This window comes from Canis lupus, chromosome 1 (assembly GCF_003254725.2).
Source record: "Canis lupus dingo isolate Sandy chromosome 1, ASM325472v2, whole genome shotgun sequence".
In the NCBI taxonomy this organism is placed as follows: Eukaryota; Metazoa; Chordata; class Mammalia; order Carnivora; family Canidae; genus Canis; species Canis lupus.
In genome coordinates, this window is record NC_064243.1 from 69,385,601 (window position 1) to 69,401,882 (window position 16,282).

The window sequence follows — 16,282 nt, forward strand, 5'->3', positions numbered from 1 at the left end:
TTCCAGATTAGGTTGATGAGATCATTATTTGTATTTTCAGACATTAAGTCTGACTTCAATGTTTTCAGAAAGATAAATTCCAGAGAAAGCATTATATTTTTCCTTTACTAGACTTGAACATACTTACTGCTATTAAAAAAAGAAGAAGAAAGAAAGAAACCTGAAAAAACGTCCTGCAATGACAATCATCTTATATGGACTTCAGACTGCTGAAGCCTTCTAAAAACCTTTGTTAAATGGGATTTCCTTCCATTATTGCCGACTCAGCTTTTTACTGCGAGTGGTAGAAGCCTGACGACAGCAGAGTAGCCTGGATCTTCACTCAGAAGCATCAGCCCTATAAAGAGGAGGTTTGTGTTGTTTTATTGTGGTAAAATATACAGAACATAAAATTTACCATTTCAGCCATTTTAAGTGTACAGTTCAGTGGCATGAAGTATGTTCACAATGTTATATAACCATCATCACTTTTCATGTCTAGAACTTTCTATCATGCCTACAGAAACTCTACCTGCTAAGCACCGATCAACCATTCCTTTTGACCATCAGTTCCTGGAAACTTCTATTTTCCGCCTCCGTGGGTTTGCGGGCCGTAGGTATCTCCTGAAAGTGAAATCACACAGTATCTGTATCGTGTGTCCGGCTTATTTCACTCAGCCTCCTGTTTTCAAGGTTCATTCATGTCATAACACGTCAGAATTTCATTGCTTTTTAAGGCCGAATAATATTCCGTTGTATGTGCACAGCACACTTGGTTCATGCACTCACCTGCTGATGGACATTCCGGCGGTTCCACCTGTGGGCGGTTGTGGAAAATGCTCCTGTGCACATTGGTACTTCGGTCGGCAATGTTTTGTTTTTAGATAGAATGATGTTTGTTTTCTCCTAGGTGATTCAAAGAACTTTCTTTAAAATATTTTTTAATGATTTTATTTATTCATTCGTGAGAGATGGAGAGAGAGAGAGACAGACCCAGGCAGAGTGAGAAGCAGGCTCCATGCAGGGAGCCCAATGGGGGACTCGATCCTGGGACCCCGGGGTCACGCCCTGGACCAAAGGCAGGCTCCAAACCACTGAGCCACCCGGGCTGCCCTCAAACAACTTTTTAAAGCTTACTATTGTTTGGCCTCTTGGCAAATATAACCCCGCATCAAAGCTGATGTCAAAAGACAAAGCTCCTGGTGGATGGTGGGCAACTGGCGCAGGCCCCTGTGGGGCGGCCGCCTACACCATGAAGGCTGCACATTAGAGCAAACCGAAGCTTCAGCCCCTGCTCCAGAGCCGCCACATCCGATTCTGCGGGTGGTCTAGGGCTTTGGTATTTTCCCAACCGGCACCAGCCTCCCCCAACCCCCCCCCAGGTAATTCTGTTACTCCGTGAGCAGCCGGGGTTCAGGGTTGAGAACCGCGGACCGAGGGCAAATCTGGGGCCAGTCCTTAGAGCCGCCAGCTGAGCTAGGCTTCCGCCGAGGCCTCAGAGGCCCGTGGAGTCTCTCACAGCCCAGGCCCCTCACGACTGGCGACAATAGCATCACCCACGTCCCGCATTTGTTGGTAAAGGGATTGAGCAGGCTCGGATCAGGTGGATCAGAGGGCTGGAAGATGAGTGGTGGCCTCTGACGCCAGGACCCTCGTGCCAGTGAAAATAATTCATCGACTCCCCAAGGGAGACAGATCCGTCTTGCCTCGCGCTGCGGCCCGAGTGTTGGCGTCCTCCCCAAATTCATATAGTGAAGATGGTACCTGGAGACCGGGGGGGGGGGGGGGGGGGGGGGGGGCGTTGGGAGATGATTAGAATGAGGTGAGGAAAAAAAAAAAAAAAGAATGAGGTGAGGCCCTGAGGGCCGGGCCTGGTCGGGTGGGATTAGCAGCCCTTATGCAACAGGTCTCAGCTTGCTCGCCTACGGCACATGCCCGGGGAGAGGCCACGGGAGGCCCCAGCGACACGATCACTGTCTGCAAGCCAGGAAGGGGCTCCCACCAGCGAGTGGCCCTGCAGGACTTTGAGCAGGGACCTCCAGCCTCCAGAACAGTGAGAACATGCATTTTCGTTGCTTAAACCACCCAGTGTGTGGTGCCTTGTTCTCTCAGGTGGACAAAGGTGCTCTAAGCACCCTGCTCACCCCCACTCACAGCCTGAGGAATAAGAAAGGATAAAGCCAATAACAGATGCCATCCTACCAGGACCTTCCAGGCAGCCTCAGATTTAGCCATTAAGGAAAGGAGGCGTGGAGCACCTGACCCACCACGCAGGTCCCACACCACCCAGGAGACCTGAATACCCTCCCATTTCCAGTCTGCACTTTGTTGAATGCCAGGTAGGTTCTAGCAAACACCCCCGCCCCCTCCATGCTATCGGGGAGGCCCGTGGCTACACATGGGTGTTAAACCAACGCAACATTTGATTTTATTGGGAGAGCTGACTGGTCTTCTCACAACACACCATTGATCTACTTCCCATCGTACTATCCATGAGTGACGCATCGCTTTGGAAATACAGGTGTGAAAAAAAAACAAAAAAAAGAAATACAGGTGTGATGATGCATTTTACGTGCCGGCTGGACCAGGCTACAGGGCAGCCAGGTGTGTCTGTGAGGCTGCTTCTGGGTGAAGCTAACGTCGGAATCGGCAGACAGAGTAAAACCAATGGTCCTCCGAAGGGGTGTCCAACACCAGGGTGTGGGGTGGGGGGATTCCGACCAGCTGGGGGTCCTGCAGTTCAGCTTAGTTCTGACTGTACCTACCCGGACATCACTTCAGATCCCACAGGCCAAGGGTTCAGCCCTGCAGGATTGCTCCCACTCTTACTTCAGACACCGGTCATGAGCCCAGGCTGTCACCCCGGCTTCCATCTGCCGTAGATCGGAGGGGCCCATAACCTCCTCCTCGGGCTTACTTAATTTGCTAGAGCAGCTCGGAGACTCTGGAGAACATTTTACATGAGCGTCCGGGCGGCTGTTGAGTGTCCAACTCTTGATCTCAGCTCAAGTCTTGATCTCAGGGTTGTGAGTTCAAGCCCCATGAGTTCATACCCAGCATGGAGCCCACCTTCAAAAAAAAAAAAAAGAACATTCTATGCACCGGGCTGCCGATTTGTTATAAGGGATATTACAGGATACGGTTCAGCAGCCCGATGGAGAGATGCATAGGGCAAGGGATGCGGGAAGGGACATGGAGACACTCCCCTGGCATCCTCAACCTGACATCCACCGACCGGGAAGCTCTCTGAACCCTCTCCCTTCAGGTTTTTATGGATGCTTCCCTACAGAGGCATGGCTGATTAAATCCTCGGGCACTGATGACTGAACTCCATTTTCAGCCCCCTCCTCTCCCAGGAAGGCAGGGGATTGGACTGAAGATTCCACCCCCCCAATCACATGATTGATTCTTCAGACAGGCAGCACCCCTCACCCCCCATCTTTCCAGGATTCCTGAAAGTCACCTTGTAGACTCACCTGTAGTTGAAAAGGGCTTGTTCTGCACAACAACACGACCATTTCACCTGGAGGGCTCTGAAGGGACTTCGGAACTGAGGAAAAGAGTCTATTATAATAAAAGATCCTCCCAATTTCTTTTATCGGAAAATTCTAACCACTTGGGAGCTCTATACCAGCAACAAGGACAGACGTACAAATGCGTAGATGGACAAATGTACATACACACCTTTACAATCCAAAGTGTACTTATTGGGATAGTTTCTCCCTCACCTGGTCCAGGGTGCTCCTACAGCCGCCCCCATCTGAAGGACCGTCCTCCCGCAAGTGGCCAGAGGACCGTGGAGTGGTTCGGGCAAAGGTGGCGGGGACTTTACACCCTGCTGGTGTTTCACATCCGTCGAGTAGCACCGGGGCTCTGCACCCCCGTTGTCCCTCTTCAACTCTGTGGACAGCCGTGAAGGAGAGCCTTCGTGAGAGGCATGTGCTTGTGAGGAGGTCATCACTGTTGGAAAATAATCCCTTACTATAGGTCACAATATCATCTCCCCAGGGTAGGAGGCCATCATACAGTCCTGCCAAGGGGCTGAATAGAATTCAGAAGGTGAAGGGACGGAGAATTTGCTCCCCCTCCCCCGGGCTATTTAAGCTGGGACACTGGTCTTCTGCTCTAAGACTGGGATTTCCGCCGTTGGCCCTCCTGGTCTCTAGGTCTTCAGGCTTGGACTGGAACTACATCACTGGCTCTCCTGGGTTTCCAGCCTACTGACTGCAGGTCTTGGGACCTTTCAGCCTCCATAATCACATGAAACAATTTCTTATTTAAAAAAAAAAAATCACATATATAGGGGTGCCTGGCTGGCTAAGTCAGTAGAGCATGCGACTCTTGATGCAGATCAATCTATACATCAATAATAGATCTAGAAGGGTGTGAGTTTAAGTCCCATGTTGGGCATGGAGGCTACTTTAAAAAAAAGAAAAGAAAAAAATAAAAAAGAAATGTAGGCTCTCAGGCCCCACCCTAGACCTGCCTTTAAAAAAACCAACATTGGGATTCCTGGGTGGCTCAGCGGTTTAGTGCCTGCCTTTGGACCAGGGCGCGATCCTGGAGTCCCGGGATCGAGTCCCACGTCCGGCTCCGGCATGGAGCCTGCTTCTCCCTCCTCCTGTGTCTCTGCCTCTCTCTCTCTCTCTCTCTATCATAAATACATACATACATACATACATACATACATACATAAATCTTAAAAATAAATAAAATAAAATCTATAAAATAAAATAAAATAAAATAAAATAAAATAAAATAAAATAAAAAACCCAACATTCATATATATATACTCCCATTGGTTCTGGAGAACCCTGATAAATATGCAGGTCAGTTGTTCAGAAGACAAAAACAAAAATAAGCCAGGTATAAGAGAATTGTACGGGAAGCAATTCAACTTCCAGTGACATAAGGCAAATCTGAAGGTTTTAGGTGTCTATTTTTCATCTTTTAGTTTGCAGTCATTTGAATGACTTCTGTACCAGTGCTGAAATTACTCGTTTAAGGAGAGCTAGGTCTGTGCTATCTAAATACAGAACCCACATAAGTGGAAAGATGGTAAAATCTTTCCAACTCTTGGTATGAAAATATTTTAAATATTTACCATAGCTTCATACACACATTCTAATATTTTGTTATATTGCCTGCATCCTCATGTTTATCCACAACTGTGTTAGGCAGTAATTTCATTGATCAGGGACTGACAAGTTATGGCCCATGGCCTGTTTTTGTATGGCCAAGCTAGGAATGGTTTTTACATTTTAAATACTTTTTAAAAAATCGAAAGAATAATGTTCTGTGACACATGGAAATTATATGAAAGTCAAATTTCAGTGTCTATAAATAAAATTTTATAGGAACATAGCCACATCCATTCATTTACATATTATCTGTAGATGCTTTTATACTAGGATGGGGCGTTAAATAGCTGCAACAAAGACCATACGGCCCTGCAGAGCCTAAAATATTTACAGTCTGGCTGCTTACGACCACGTTGCTGACCTCTGGTTTCCTTTCCTTTGGTCTTCACTGGTCTTTCTAATGAGGGCGATAATTCATACGTGCCCCTAGCATAGGTTTTGACGAGGCAACTCGAAATCTACTAGATAGGAGAAAGTGTTATTAAGCTATTTTATAGTCTTTACAGATCTAGTAATAGCATGTGCATAATAAATGCCTATCGGCTAGACTGTAAGCAAATAGCTGGTGAATCGGATGGCGTGCGGCTCAGCCAGAAGCTGGAGCGAGGCCTGCTTGTTCCTGCTGCCTGGTGGCACAGAGCTCAATGGCACATACTTCAGGAAGCACATCCACAGCTGGTATCGCAGCTCTTTCCCAACAGATTGAGAGGACATTCAAGTCACAGGGTGGGGGGACACCTCGCTAACCAGAGACAGCACCAGAGAATAAGAGATCTAGAAGGGCAGCATTTCAGACAGCTGCTGACTTTAAGCAGGACTATGTTTAAATGTTCCCCAAAGATAAACTGGTTCTTTCATAATAATAATAAAAGCTATCCAAGGACACTTTATGACTTTCTGCGGTTAATATTTCAGAAGATCCCAACTGAACTCTTAAAAAGTACTTCCTCCTCTTCAGCCTACATCTGCACATAGTCGCATAAGCATATTTTTGAGGCCATTCGTCCAATAACTTTATAAACAGCATTTGCCATAAAGTTTGCAATTGTGTCTCCCTTCTCCTGGTCACCTTCTTCGCAGTTTGGGGGCAGTGCTTGGTATATATTTATGTGTTTAATATCACCAAGTAGCAGTAGATGATCTATCAAAGTTACCACCACTTGGGGTGCTTGAGCGGCTCAGTCACTTGAGCCTCCTACTCCTGGGGTTTTTGCTCAGGTCATGACCTCTGATTTTGAACTCGGAGAGTTTGTTTGCTTGGGAAGCACAGACCCACGCTCCAGTCCGGAGGCCAGCCTTCCTTCATTTCGGGCAGCACGACACTGCAGCAGTGATCCTCCAGAGAATTCTAACTGAGCGTCCCAACTCATGCTGAAATTGGCCTTGGAGGTTTTTCAGAACAAAGATTTTTTTTTTAATGTGCCTCCTTAGAACTTATAATGAATTATTGATCAAATATTGCAAATCACTTTGCCCAATGGTGTAAAGCATGTACATAGACTTTTTTTTTTTTTTTAAGTCAGAGGTTAAGAGAACAGCACAGTTCTCAGGAAAAAGAGTGTTTGGTTGGAACTATTATAAATACACTTTATTATGTATTTCCTTAATTTAAAGACTTTGTCCTAAGTAATCTCTACACCCAACATGGGACTTGAACTCACAACCCCGAGATGCAGAGTCACGCTCCCCGGGGAGCCAGCCAGGCACTCCTGGAAATACACTTCCGTGCTTGCTTTCCATGGAGGGGCCACGGTTTCATTCAGGAAGTAAAGCTAGCACTTGGGTTTCTGTCTTTGTCTGAGGGCGGTGGTCGCTGTCCCCAAGTCCTCGGTCCCCTGCTCGATGCCCAGGTGCGCGGCGCTGCGCTCAGCGGGTTCCATCTGGAAAGTGACAACCGGCCTGCAGGCTCTCTGGGGCCTGCTCCTCGGTACCCAGCAGCTGCAACCCTGGACCCGCTGGCTTCTCCCCGAGGGGCAGGGCACCGTGTCCTGTCGCCCGCTGAGCCGCGAGCCCCTCTTCTGGCCCTGCCCGGGCCCCAGGGGTGTCAGCTGCTCAGCGCCCTGGTCCCTGACACTGCCAGAGGCGGGGCCTCACAGGTGCGCGTCCTGCTGCCACGGTGCGGCGGGTGGCAGGTGCACACTCGGGGGCAGGTGCACGCTTGGGGCAGGTGCACGCTCGGGGGCAGGTGTACACTCGGGAGCAGGTGCATGCTCGGCATCCCAGGCCAAGGCCTGCAGGCAGCAGGGAGGGCAGGAGGGGAGAGAAAGCACCGCAGCCTGCACCCCTCCATCTGGGAAACCATCCCTGCTCCCAGGGAGTAGCCGGCTGCCCCTGAGGGCGGCAAGTGTCGGCCGCCTGTTGGGACCTGGCGTCATTCCGGCTCCCTCGCTCCCTGCCTGTCGCCCTGCAAGTGGCCAAAGGAGCCACAAGAAGCGCTGCCAGGACAGTTCCGAGCCCCGAGGGGACGGAGGCCACGGAGCCCAGGCCTGGGTTGAAGGCGGGGAGGGGAGAAGCCGAGCCTTCCTCCCACCATTGAAATGGGAATCAGGACACGACTTTTTGCATCAGTTTCCCTTCCTGCCCTGTATCCGGGGCCCAGGGCTGCAAGACCCCCATGGCCACTGATTTCCATCTCCGCGTTTCTCTGACTCCTGCATGAGCGCAAGAAGCTTCAGGTGTAGTTTTAGTGAATTGGGAAGCTGGTGGCAGCCCCACAGCTTTCACTCCTTAACCCCAATCAGAAGTTCCCAAGCACTCGTTTCTCTGTATGAAATGCCTTTGGCTTTAAATATTTAAAGTGGTTTCTACTGTTTGAGCTTTGCAGACAGAAATGGGATCTAATTCATTTTCGCAGTTTCTGTAATACTTAACAAAATCTGTTGATGAAGCTCAGCAGGATGGCTGGCTGGGTCCACCGCACACGGATTCTAATAGTTTTGTCAGGAAGCCCTTTGTGGCATCATCCTATGTCTCATAATGTGCGGATCATTATTGTCTGTGTCTAAATCTCAGGCAAAGGAGTCTTCGGTAGGGATTAGCATGGCGCGTTATCACCCCTGCCATCTGGCTGCTGCTTCTCACACGAAGAAATAAACCAGATCTTAGTTGAGCTAAACAGTTTTTGCCAGTTTAATATCATATACAGCCCGACCCTACATTCTTGGGCCACTTGGGCACCACCTCTTAGTAAATAACTTCAAGAGCACAGATAATACTAAAATATTAGAAACTAATCAAAAAGGGGTGTGCTTTGAGTATGATTCTGTTTTTTTTGGAGGGGTTAACAGCTTATTGACATATAATCCATGACTGACACATACAGTTGTGTGGTATGTAAAGTGCACAATTAAAGTGCACAATTCAATGGTTTTTAGTACATTTACGGAATTGTGCAACCATCACCATGATCTAATTTTAGAACGTGTTCAATATTCCAAAAAGGAAGTCTGTGAAACTGTGCCCCAGAGGGTTAATGAAGGTAAGACTATTGGGAAAATTAAAGTCTATTTTTCGGAGACCTCTTTCTCCCTAATCAGCTTTTGTTTCTTTTCAGACCCTACTAACAAACCACCAGCTGTTTTCGCAGAGGCCTGGACTGATACAAATGAAGGTCACGGATATGATTCCAGCCTATGTGAGCAAGGCCCCGCATTTCTTACCCGAGCTAATAAGCCCAAGACCCAGCTCTCCCAGAGCATGCCCAGAGTCCCTCTCCTTGTCCTACAGATGACCTTCTGGTGTAAGAAGCCAACATTTGCCTCATTTTATTTATTTATTTATTTATTTATTTATTTATTTATTTATTTATTTATTTAAATTTATTTTTTAAAGATTTTATTTATTCATGAGAGAGAGAGAGAGAGAGAGAGAGAGGCAGAGACACAGGCAGAGGGAGAAGCAGGCTCCATGCAGGGAGCCGGACGTGGAACTCAATCCTGGGTCTCCAGGATCACACCTCAGGCTGAAGGTGGCGCTAAACCGCTGAGCCACCCGGGCTGCCCCATTTGCCTCATTTTAATGTTAAGTTTCCAACCCAAAATGAACATGGGATGGATGTTACATATGTTTGCTCAATGCACATGCTCCGTCCTTCCTCACCAATAGTCATAAATCTTCCTGCCCTTTTCATCAATATGTGTGTTACCCCAACCCCTATAGATTTTTTTTTTTTAAAGATTTTATTTATTTATTCATGAGAGACACAGAGAGAGAGACAGGCAGAGGGAGAAGCAGGCTCCACGCACCGGGAGCCCGACGTGGGACTCGATCCCGGGTCTCCAGGATTGCGCCCTGGGCCAAAGACAGGCACCAAACCGCTGTGCCACCCAGGGATCCCTCAACCCCTATAGATTATAAAAACTTATTCTAATCTCAGTCGGGAGAGACAGACTGAGCTATGCTTTTGTCTCCTTATTTGATTGCTTCTGGAATAAACCCTTTCCTTGTTACCTACTTAATAAGTCAGTGATTGGCTTTGCTGCGTGCTCTTGGGCTCAGTTACACCTGTGATTATTCCAAGTCATCACTCTCTCCCCTCCAGCCTTAGGCAACCACAAATCTACTTTCTGCTTCTATGAATATGCCTAGCCTGGACATTCCTAATTTTCCCACTTCCTCCCATTTGCTCCGTAAATGTATTAAAAACCATTGAATCGCCAATATTTGCTATTGTCTATCTTTTTTATTATAACCTTCCTAGTGGATATGAAGTATTTATACATTGTGGTTTTGGTTTGCATTTCCTTAGTGACTAATGATGTTGAGGATCTTTTCATGTGCTTATCGGCCATTTGTATAGCTTTGGTTACATATCTGTTCAAATCATTTACCTATCTTTTAATTCGGTTATTTTTTAAAAGTATTATTGAGTTAAAGGAGTTTTTAAAAATGTATTCTGGGGATCCCTGAGTGGCTCAGTGGTTTAATTCTGCCTTTAGTTCGGCCCAGGGTGTGATCCTGGAGCCCGAGGATCGAGTCCCACATCAGGCTCCATGCAGGGAGCCTGTGTCTCTGCCTCTCTCTCTCTCTCTCTCTCTCTCTCTCTCTCTGTCTCTCATGAATAAATAAATAAAATCTTTTTAAAAATGCATTCTGGATATAAATCCCTAACCAGATACATGATTTGCAAATATTTTGTTCCATTGTGTGGACTGTATTTTCATTTTCTTAGTGTGTCCTTTGAACTTTTAAATTTTGATGCAGCCCAATTTAACTACTTTTTTATTTTTGTCATTTATGCTTCTGGTGTCATAGTTGTCATTGCCTGGGGCACCTGGGTGGCTCAGTCAGTTAAGCATCTACCTTAGGCTCAGGTCATGATCGGCCTGGACTGTGGGATTGAGCCCCAGGTCAGGCTCCCTGCTTTACTGGGAGCCTGCTTCTCCCTCTCCCTCTGCCTGCCACTCCCCCTGCTTATACTCTCTTTCTCTCTCTGTCAAATAAATAAATAAAATCTTAAAAAAAAAAAATCATTGCCTAACTCAAGGCAGAAGGATTGAATCCTATGTTTTCTTCTAGAAACATAGTTGTTCTTATTCACCAGTTCTCAGTTCCATAAGCCAAACAATTGGCTCTGGGAATCAGGCATGAGCCAGCTGAGCACACCATTGGTACTATGACTGTACAGGGCTGGGTGGACCTAGGATAAAAACAAGCTAAAATTCAGACATCAGGATCAACAGGAAAAAGAAGTTGCTGGTCACTTACCCAGGAAGGCAGGGGTGTCCAGGGGCACCTCACTCTGAAATCTGATCTTCCTAAAGGCAAGTAGAAAACTAATCTAAAGCTAATCCCATGAGGATCTCAGGTGTGGTTCCAGAAACACCAGTAAGAATGGAATTCCTTGGATTAATCAGAAGACAAGTTGGAGGCTGATGGTGACAGCATTAGTTTGATTTATATTCTATAGAACTCAAGAGATTAGTGACCAGGGAAATGGGTTCAGACTGAGAGGAAGAACACTGATGGGAAATAAATACGGTAGTGGCTCAAGTCGTTAGATGGAACTCAGAGGAAGCTCCCATACTCTGTCACAAATGGATCACCAGGCTTTGCGGAGTATGAAAGCAAAGTCAAATGATACGAACTCCTCTGGGCTAGACCCAGTGACTGGTAAGGAATGTGAAAACTTGAAAGAGACGGAGGATACCAGATTTCAGAGTTAGCAAGAACAAGGGATCGAAGGACGGGTTCGGATAGAATCTCATTTGAGATATATGAGTGTCTCTCCCCTCACAACCCCTTCTCCTTGATTCCTTGCTGCCGAAACCAACTAGAAGTACTGGATGAACTATGTATCATAGTTGGCAGGACAGTAAGGAATCTATAGAAACAACAAAAAAAGGAAGAGTCCTGAAAGACAAGTGATCTATAAATCTGATTTTCACCCCTTTGATCAACCTAAGGGACCTTTGTACATTTTGCAAATGACACAGTATGTGGAAGTTAGCAGATACGGCCAAGGTGCTATGCAAGATCATTCCATAGATTTGAGATTCCAATAGGCAACACTATCAGTATGAGTAAGCCAGAAATGAAACTACCTTTAAGAAGAAGGTCTTTCAAATTAACCCATCTCAACATTTGCCCTGGGAGAATGTGGACAAAATTCCCTGAGATTTCATAACCTAAAGCAAGCCCTTATGTATGTTTGAAGCCAAATTCAAGCTATCCGTGTGCAGGGTTGCCAAGGTTACCAGATAAAGTAGAGGATGCCCAGTTAAACTCAAATTTCAGATAAACAATGAATAATTTTTCACTCTAAGCATGTTCCAAATATTGCACTAGGAAAGAGTGTATAGAAATGAATATTGGTGGTCATGGATGCATAACTGAACTTGTACTTAATTTGGTAGGCAATCTTAATTGCATGAGAATTTGGCCTCAAAAGCTCATCACAGATAACAAAGCAGCTTTCAAAGTCCATGCTCTTAAACATTCCACTATGCTACCTATGGGCAAGGATGCCTATTTACAGGATCCAGTGATTTTTTGGCAAAATAGTAGGCACTTGATAAATATTTGACTATTAGAAAAATTTCAGCATTGCTGATGATTTGAGAAGTACCGCTATAGGGGCACCTGGCTGGCTTAGTTGGCAAAATGAGCTGACTTGATCTTGGGTGATGAGTTCAAGCCCCATGTCGAGAGTAGAGCTTACTTTTAAAAAAATAAGGGAAGGGGGAAAAAGAAGTGCAACTGTAAACACTTGGAAAGTACCAAGTGAACAGTAAATCCAATATAGTGAAGGCTTTTGGGGAGCAGATGCCTTGCCTTTACACTATCTTTTTTTTAAATCTGTAGATCAATCTGATATACTACTAACAAAAGACATTAAAATCAAATGAATATCTCTTACTTTGGTAAGTTTATTTTTGATGTATGCATCAAGAAAATAATACAAATTAATGGGGAAAAAAGTCCAAGGATATTTGTAAGTACATTCTACTGGAAGCCAGTGTTGTCAAAATGATCAAGATTTGGGGACTGCCATGATACAATAAAACACCATAACATAGTGCAAATTATGCTATATATATATATAATATAGCATAATATATATGCTATATATATATAGCATATATATACATATATATAATTATGCTATATATATTTATATATTATATATTAAATAGGTATATATAATACCTATTTAAAATAGCTATTAGCAAAAATATTAAAGAAAAAGGTGACATAAACTATTATATATCATTTATTTACATATAGAAATTATGTGTAGAAAATATACAGTGTTACTACAAAGTGATAAAGATTGAAAGTCAGAAGACCTTGGGTTGTTGACAGCTGTGATGAGAAGATTTTTGCAGTTTGGCTGATTATAATTATTTTGGCTTTCATTATATAGTTAGATCAACAGAAAAAAATATATTCTTTGATTTGAAACCACACAATATCTGAGCAAAAGCTGTTAGGTAGTGAATATATTCAAATAGATGATTATCACTAAGGAAATCTTTTACTGTATAATGGAGAGGAGATTCAAGTTTTCTCGAACTCTGATTCTATTTCTTTCTGGCAGTTTTAGACTTTTTCTATTTTTTTCCCTTCCTTATATCATCTAATTCATATACAATTAAAATAAAACCACATAATACAATTGCCAACCATACTCTGGTGGGCATACAAAGAAGATTAGTCTTGCCAGTGCCATCTTGTGTAATATTGTTTTAAATGTCAATCACACAACTGAAAAATGAAGAATACTTATGCCAAGTAAGCAGTGAGGTGATTACATTTGGAAATCTGCTAACCCAGGTTTTAATATCCTATTAATATAATCTGTTACTATGTTGCTGAAAAGGAATTATCACACACATTTAAAATGGATGGTGAGAAGTTCAAACATAAATCACATCAATACTTTCTAACACATTAGAGGACAATGAAACCAACATATAATATTTAGCCTTGATGACCCACAAAGTAGAGTCTGACATAGCTCATAATACTTTCATTTCAGTATTCAGAAGCTCTTATCAGAAAGTAACAACAAATCATGAATACTGAATGATTATTGGAAAGCATGATGGTTTACATGATGTATATGATGCAAAAAATAGCCAAGAAAACAGGTGGTTCCGAGCTAAGTCTTATAGGATAAACTGTCAAATGAGAAATAAATCCCTAGCACTAAACAAATTCAGGAAGCCTAATTAGAGCTATTAAGCCTAATCTCACAATTTGGCATGTGACTAAATGTGGTCAGAAACACTAACTGCTTTAGTGTATAAAAATAGAAATTATCTCAAGACCAACAATATAAGAACATTATTATCTCTAAGTAATGATATAAACCAGCACATTCCTCACCATAATTAAATGATCCCATTTCATTTGACTGAAGAATATATTCACATCCTTGATGAATATATTCTTATGGTGATTATTTCTTATTTTTACCCAGAAAGGAAGAAATGTAATAAGTAGGTAGTAATTCAGACAGCTGATGCAATGTATTAAAAAAAAAAAAGATTCTGACTGCAATAACAAAGACCATGAAAGAGTTCCAGCCATCATTCCCTAACTCCATACACTCTCCCTGGGTGTCTTCAATGAAACCCATAGTTTCAGCGACCGCTGGTACATCCCTAAACTCCTAAGTCACCAAGATTCTTTCTTCAATGTCTTCTCCTCCCAGCACATGACTCCACCACCTATTTTCATGACATCTCTAGAAAGTAGCCCCCTTGATGCAACCCTATCCAAAAACTCACCAGAATCTATCTATCCTACGAATCCTTCCTATTTCTCTAAGATCAAAGTCTTCATCTTGTTCCGACATTATACCCCCCACATCGCTCAATCAGTTTTCCTCCTTCACTGTGTGTCTCCCTACTAGCTCCTTTCCACGAGCTTCTAAATGGAACTGAGTTGAATGGCACTCACACCCCTCAAGAGCGGCTGAAACCACTCAAATTCTGGTGGCACAGGAGAGTCCAACCACTCTTGTACAATTGCTGCAAATTCTTAGGCGCTTATGACCAGAGGATCCCAAGGCTCTAAGCACAGGTTCCTCGTGTTCCTGTGCTCCTCAGCCTTCTCTTTGGTTTCTACAACAAAATCGCTCACATTTAAAATTGGCGAACTTAATTACTGATTTTTCTCAAGATGCCTGAGGCATGAGAAGCGTTGCCTTGCCCAGCACACACTTCCTGCCCTCTTGCTCGCTCCACTCGCCCTCTCACTTCTCATCTATCCTCTTCATTCTGGATTGCTCCGGGACACCCACCTCACCCCATTTCTAATGTCTTGGTGCCGGCCAACCAATTTTCTCTTTCTCCACATTATTGTTTGCTAAGTTTGCGAGGGATTGTCTTGCCCCTGCTTCAGGTGTCTGCCTCTCAGGCTTTGATGACTGCAGCACACAGTGAACTAACTAGACTTGGGGCCTTGACTCTCTCCGCCTTCGTTTCCAGCAAATCCTGCACAGACATGAAAGGTGTGTCTCTCTAAAGCCATCACTCACCAGGTCAGTTCCAAGGGCAGAGGTCTTTAGCAAATCCCAGTTCTTATGTAGTCAAGTCCCAGTTGCTTATACTGACATTTAAGACCTTCTATAATCTGGTCCCGACTGAATTTTCCAGCCTTATCTCTCAGTCCTCTGAACCAGTCAAACTGGTAGACCCACTCTCTCTTGTATCTACTTGTGTAGTCCTGACTTTCAGGTTGGAATGTGCTACCCCCCTGCTCCAGCTCTCTTAATCCACTCATTTCCAGACTTGGTCTCAAATATTACCCCCTCTTCCAAGCCTTTCCTGGCTCTCGCAGCCCACAGAAATCTTTATCCTTTGGATGCATCACCTCTTTTTTTGATCTGTATTAGGGTGACAATTATCCTGTTTGCTAGGGACTGAGGGGTTTCCTGGGACATGAGACTTTCAGGGCTAAAACTGAGTAGTCCTTGGCAAATCAGGACAGTTGGTCACTCCACCTGTACTATGTGTGCTGAGAGTTCTTGGGCAGGAGGGAAGGCAGTGCCTCCTGAGGATACCTACTCTGGAAACTCAGGTGTCAGGGCTGTCCACAAAAAAACTCCAGGAAGGGAAAAGGAAGGTGAGGATCCTTATTGACCCGAAGGATAGGCCGAGTGGGGCAACTTTAGATAAACACGTAGCCAGAGGGAGCCCATTTCTGCAGTTCCTCCTATACATACATATATATACACACACACATATATATACACATATATATGATTTATATATATATATAAATTAAAGAAATGAATTAATTTTGAAGGAACTAAGAAGACCAAAGGTAAATACAAAGATGCATTCCAAGTAAAGGAGTTTTATTTCATTTTATCTTTTTTTTTATTTTTCAAAGATTTATTTTTTAGACAGAGAGTGTGCATGAGCATGGGAGGGGCAGAGGGAGAGGGAGAGAATCTCAAGCAGACTCCCTGCTGAGCACGGGCCCTGAGTGGGGGCTCAACTCCAGGACTCTGAGATCATGACCTAAGCTGGAGTCAGGAGTCAGACACTCACCTACCGAGCCACCCAGGTGTCCCTCCCCCCACCCCAACGTAGAGGAGTTTTAATAAGGAGCTAAGCAGGTGGGAAAAGTATGAATCCTAAAACCAAGAGGAGTATCTAGACAGGTCAACTACCTTTTCCTTTTATTGTTACCTTGGAAACAAAGTAGGA

At 44.4% G+C, this 16,282-nt stretch overlaps 1 long non-coding RNA gene across 3 annotated transcripts; it reads right to left on the reverse strand.

The window, feature by feature from the left end:
* Positions 1–510: 510 nt before the first annotated feature.
* LOC112644568 (uncharacterized) lies at positions 511–15,242 on the reverse strand. Of its 3 annotated transcripts, XR_007413627.1 has the most exons (6): positions 15,106–15,236; positions 3,708–3,939; positions 3,456–3,529; positions 2,745–3,048; positions 769–1,743; positions 511–603 (listed from the first exon to the last, which is right to left on the reverse strand). It is a non-coding gene; the product is annotated as an uncharacterized LOC112644568 (long non-coding RNA). The 3 variants fall into 3 exon arrangements; XR_003126505.2 differs by lacking the exons at positions 511–603; positions 769–1,743 and having other exon boundaries at positions 2,534–3,048; positions 3,708–3,879; positions 15,106–15,242; XR_003126507.2 differs by lacking the exons at positions 511–603; positions 769–1,743 and having other exon boundaries at positions 2,534–3,048.
* Between the last annotated feature and the right edge of the window lie 1,040 nt (positions 15,243–16,282).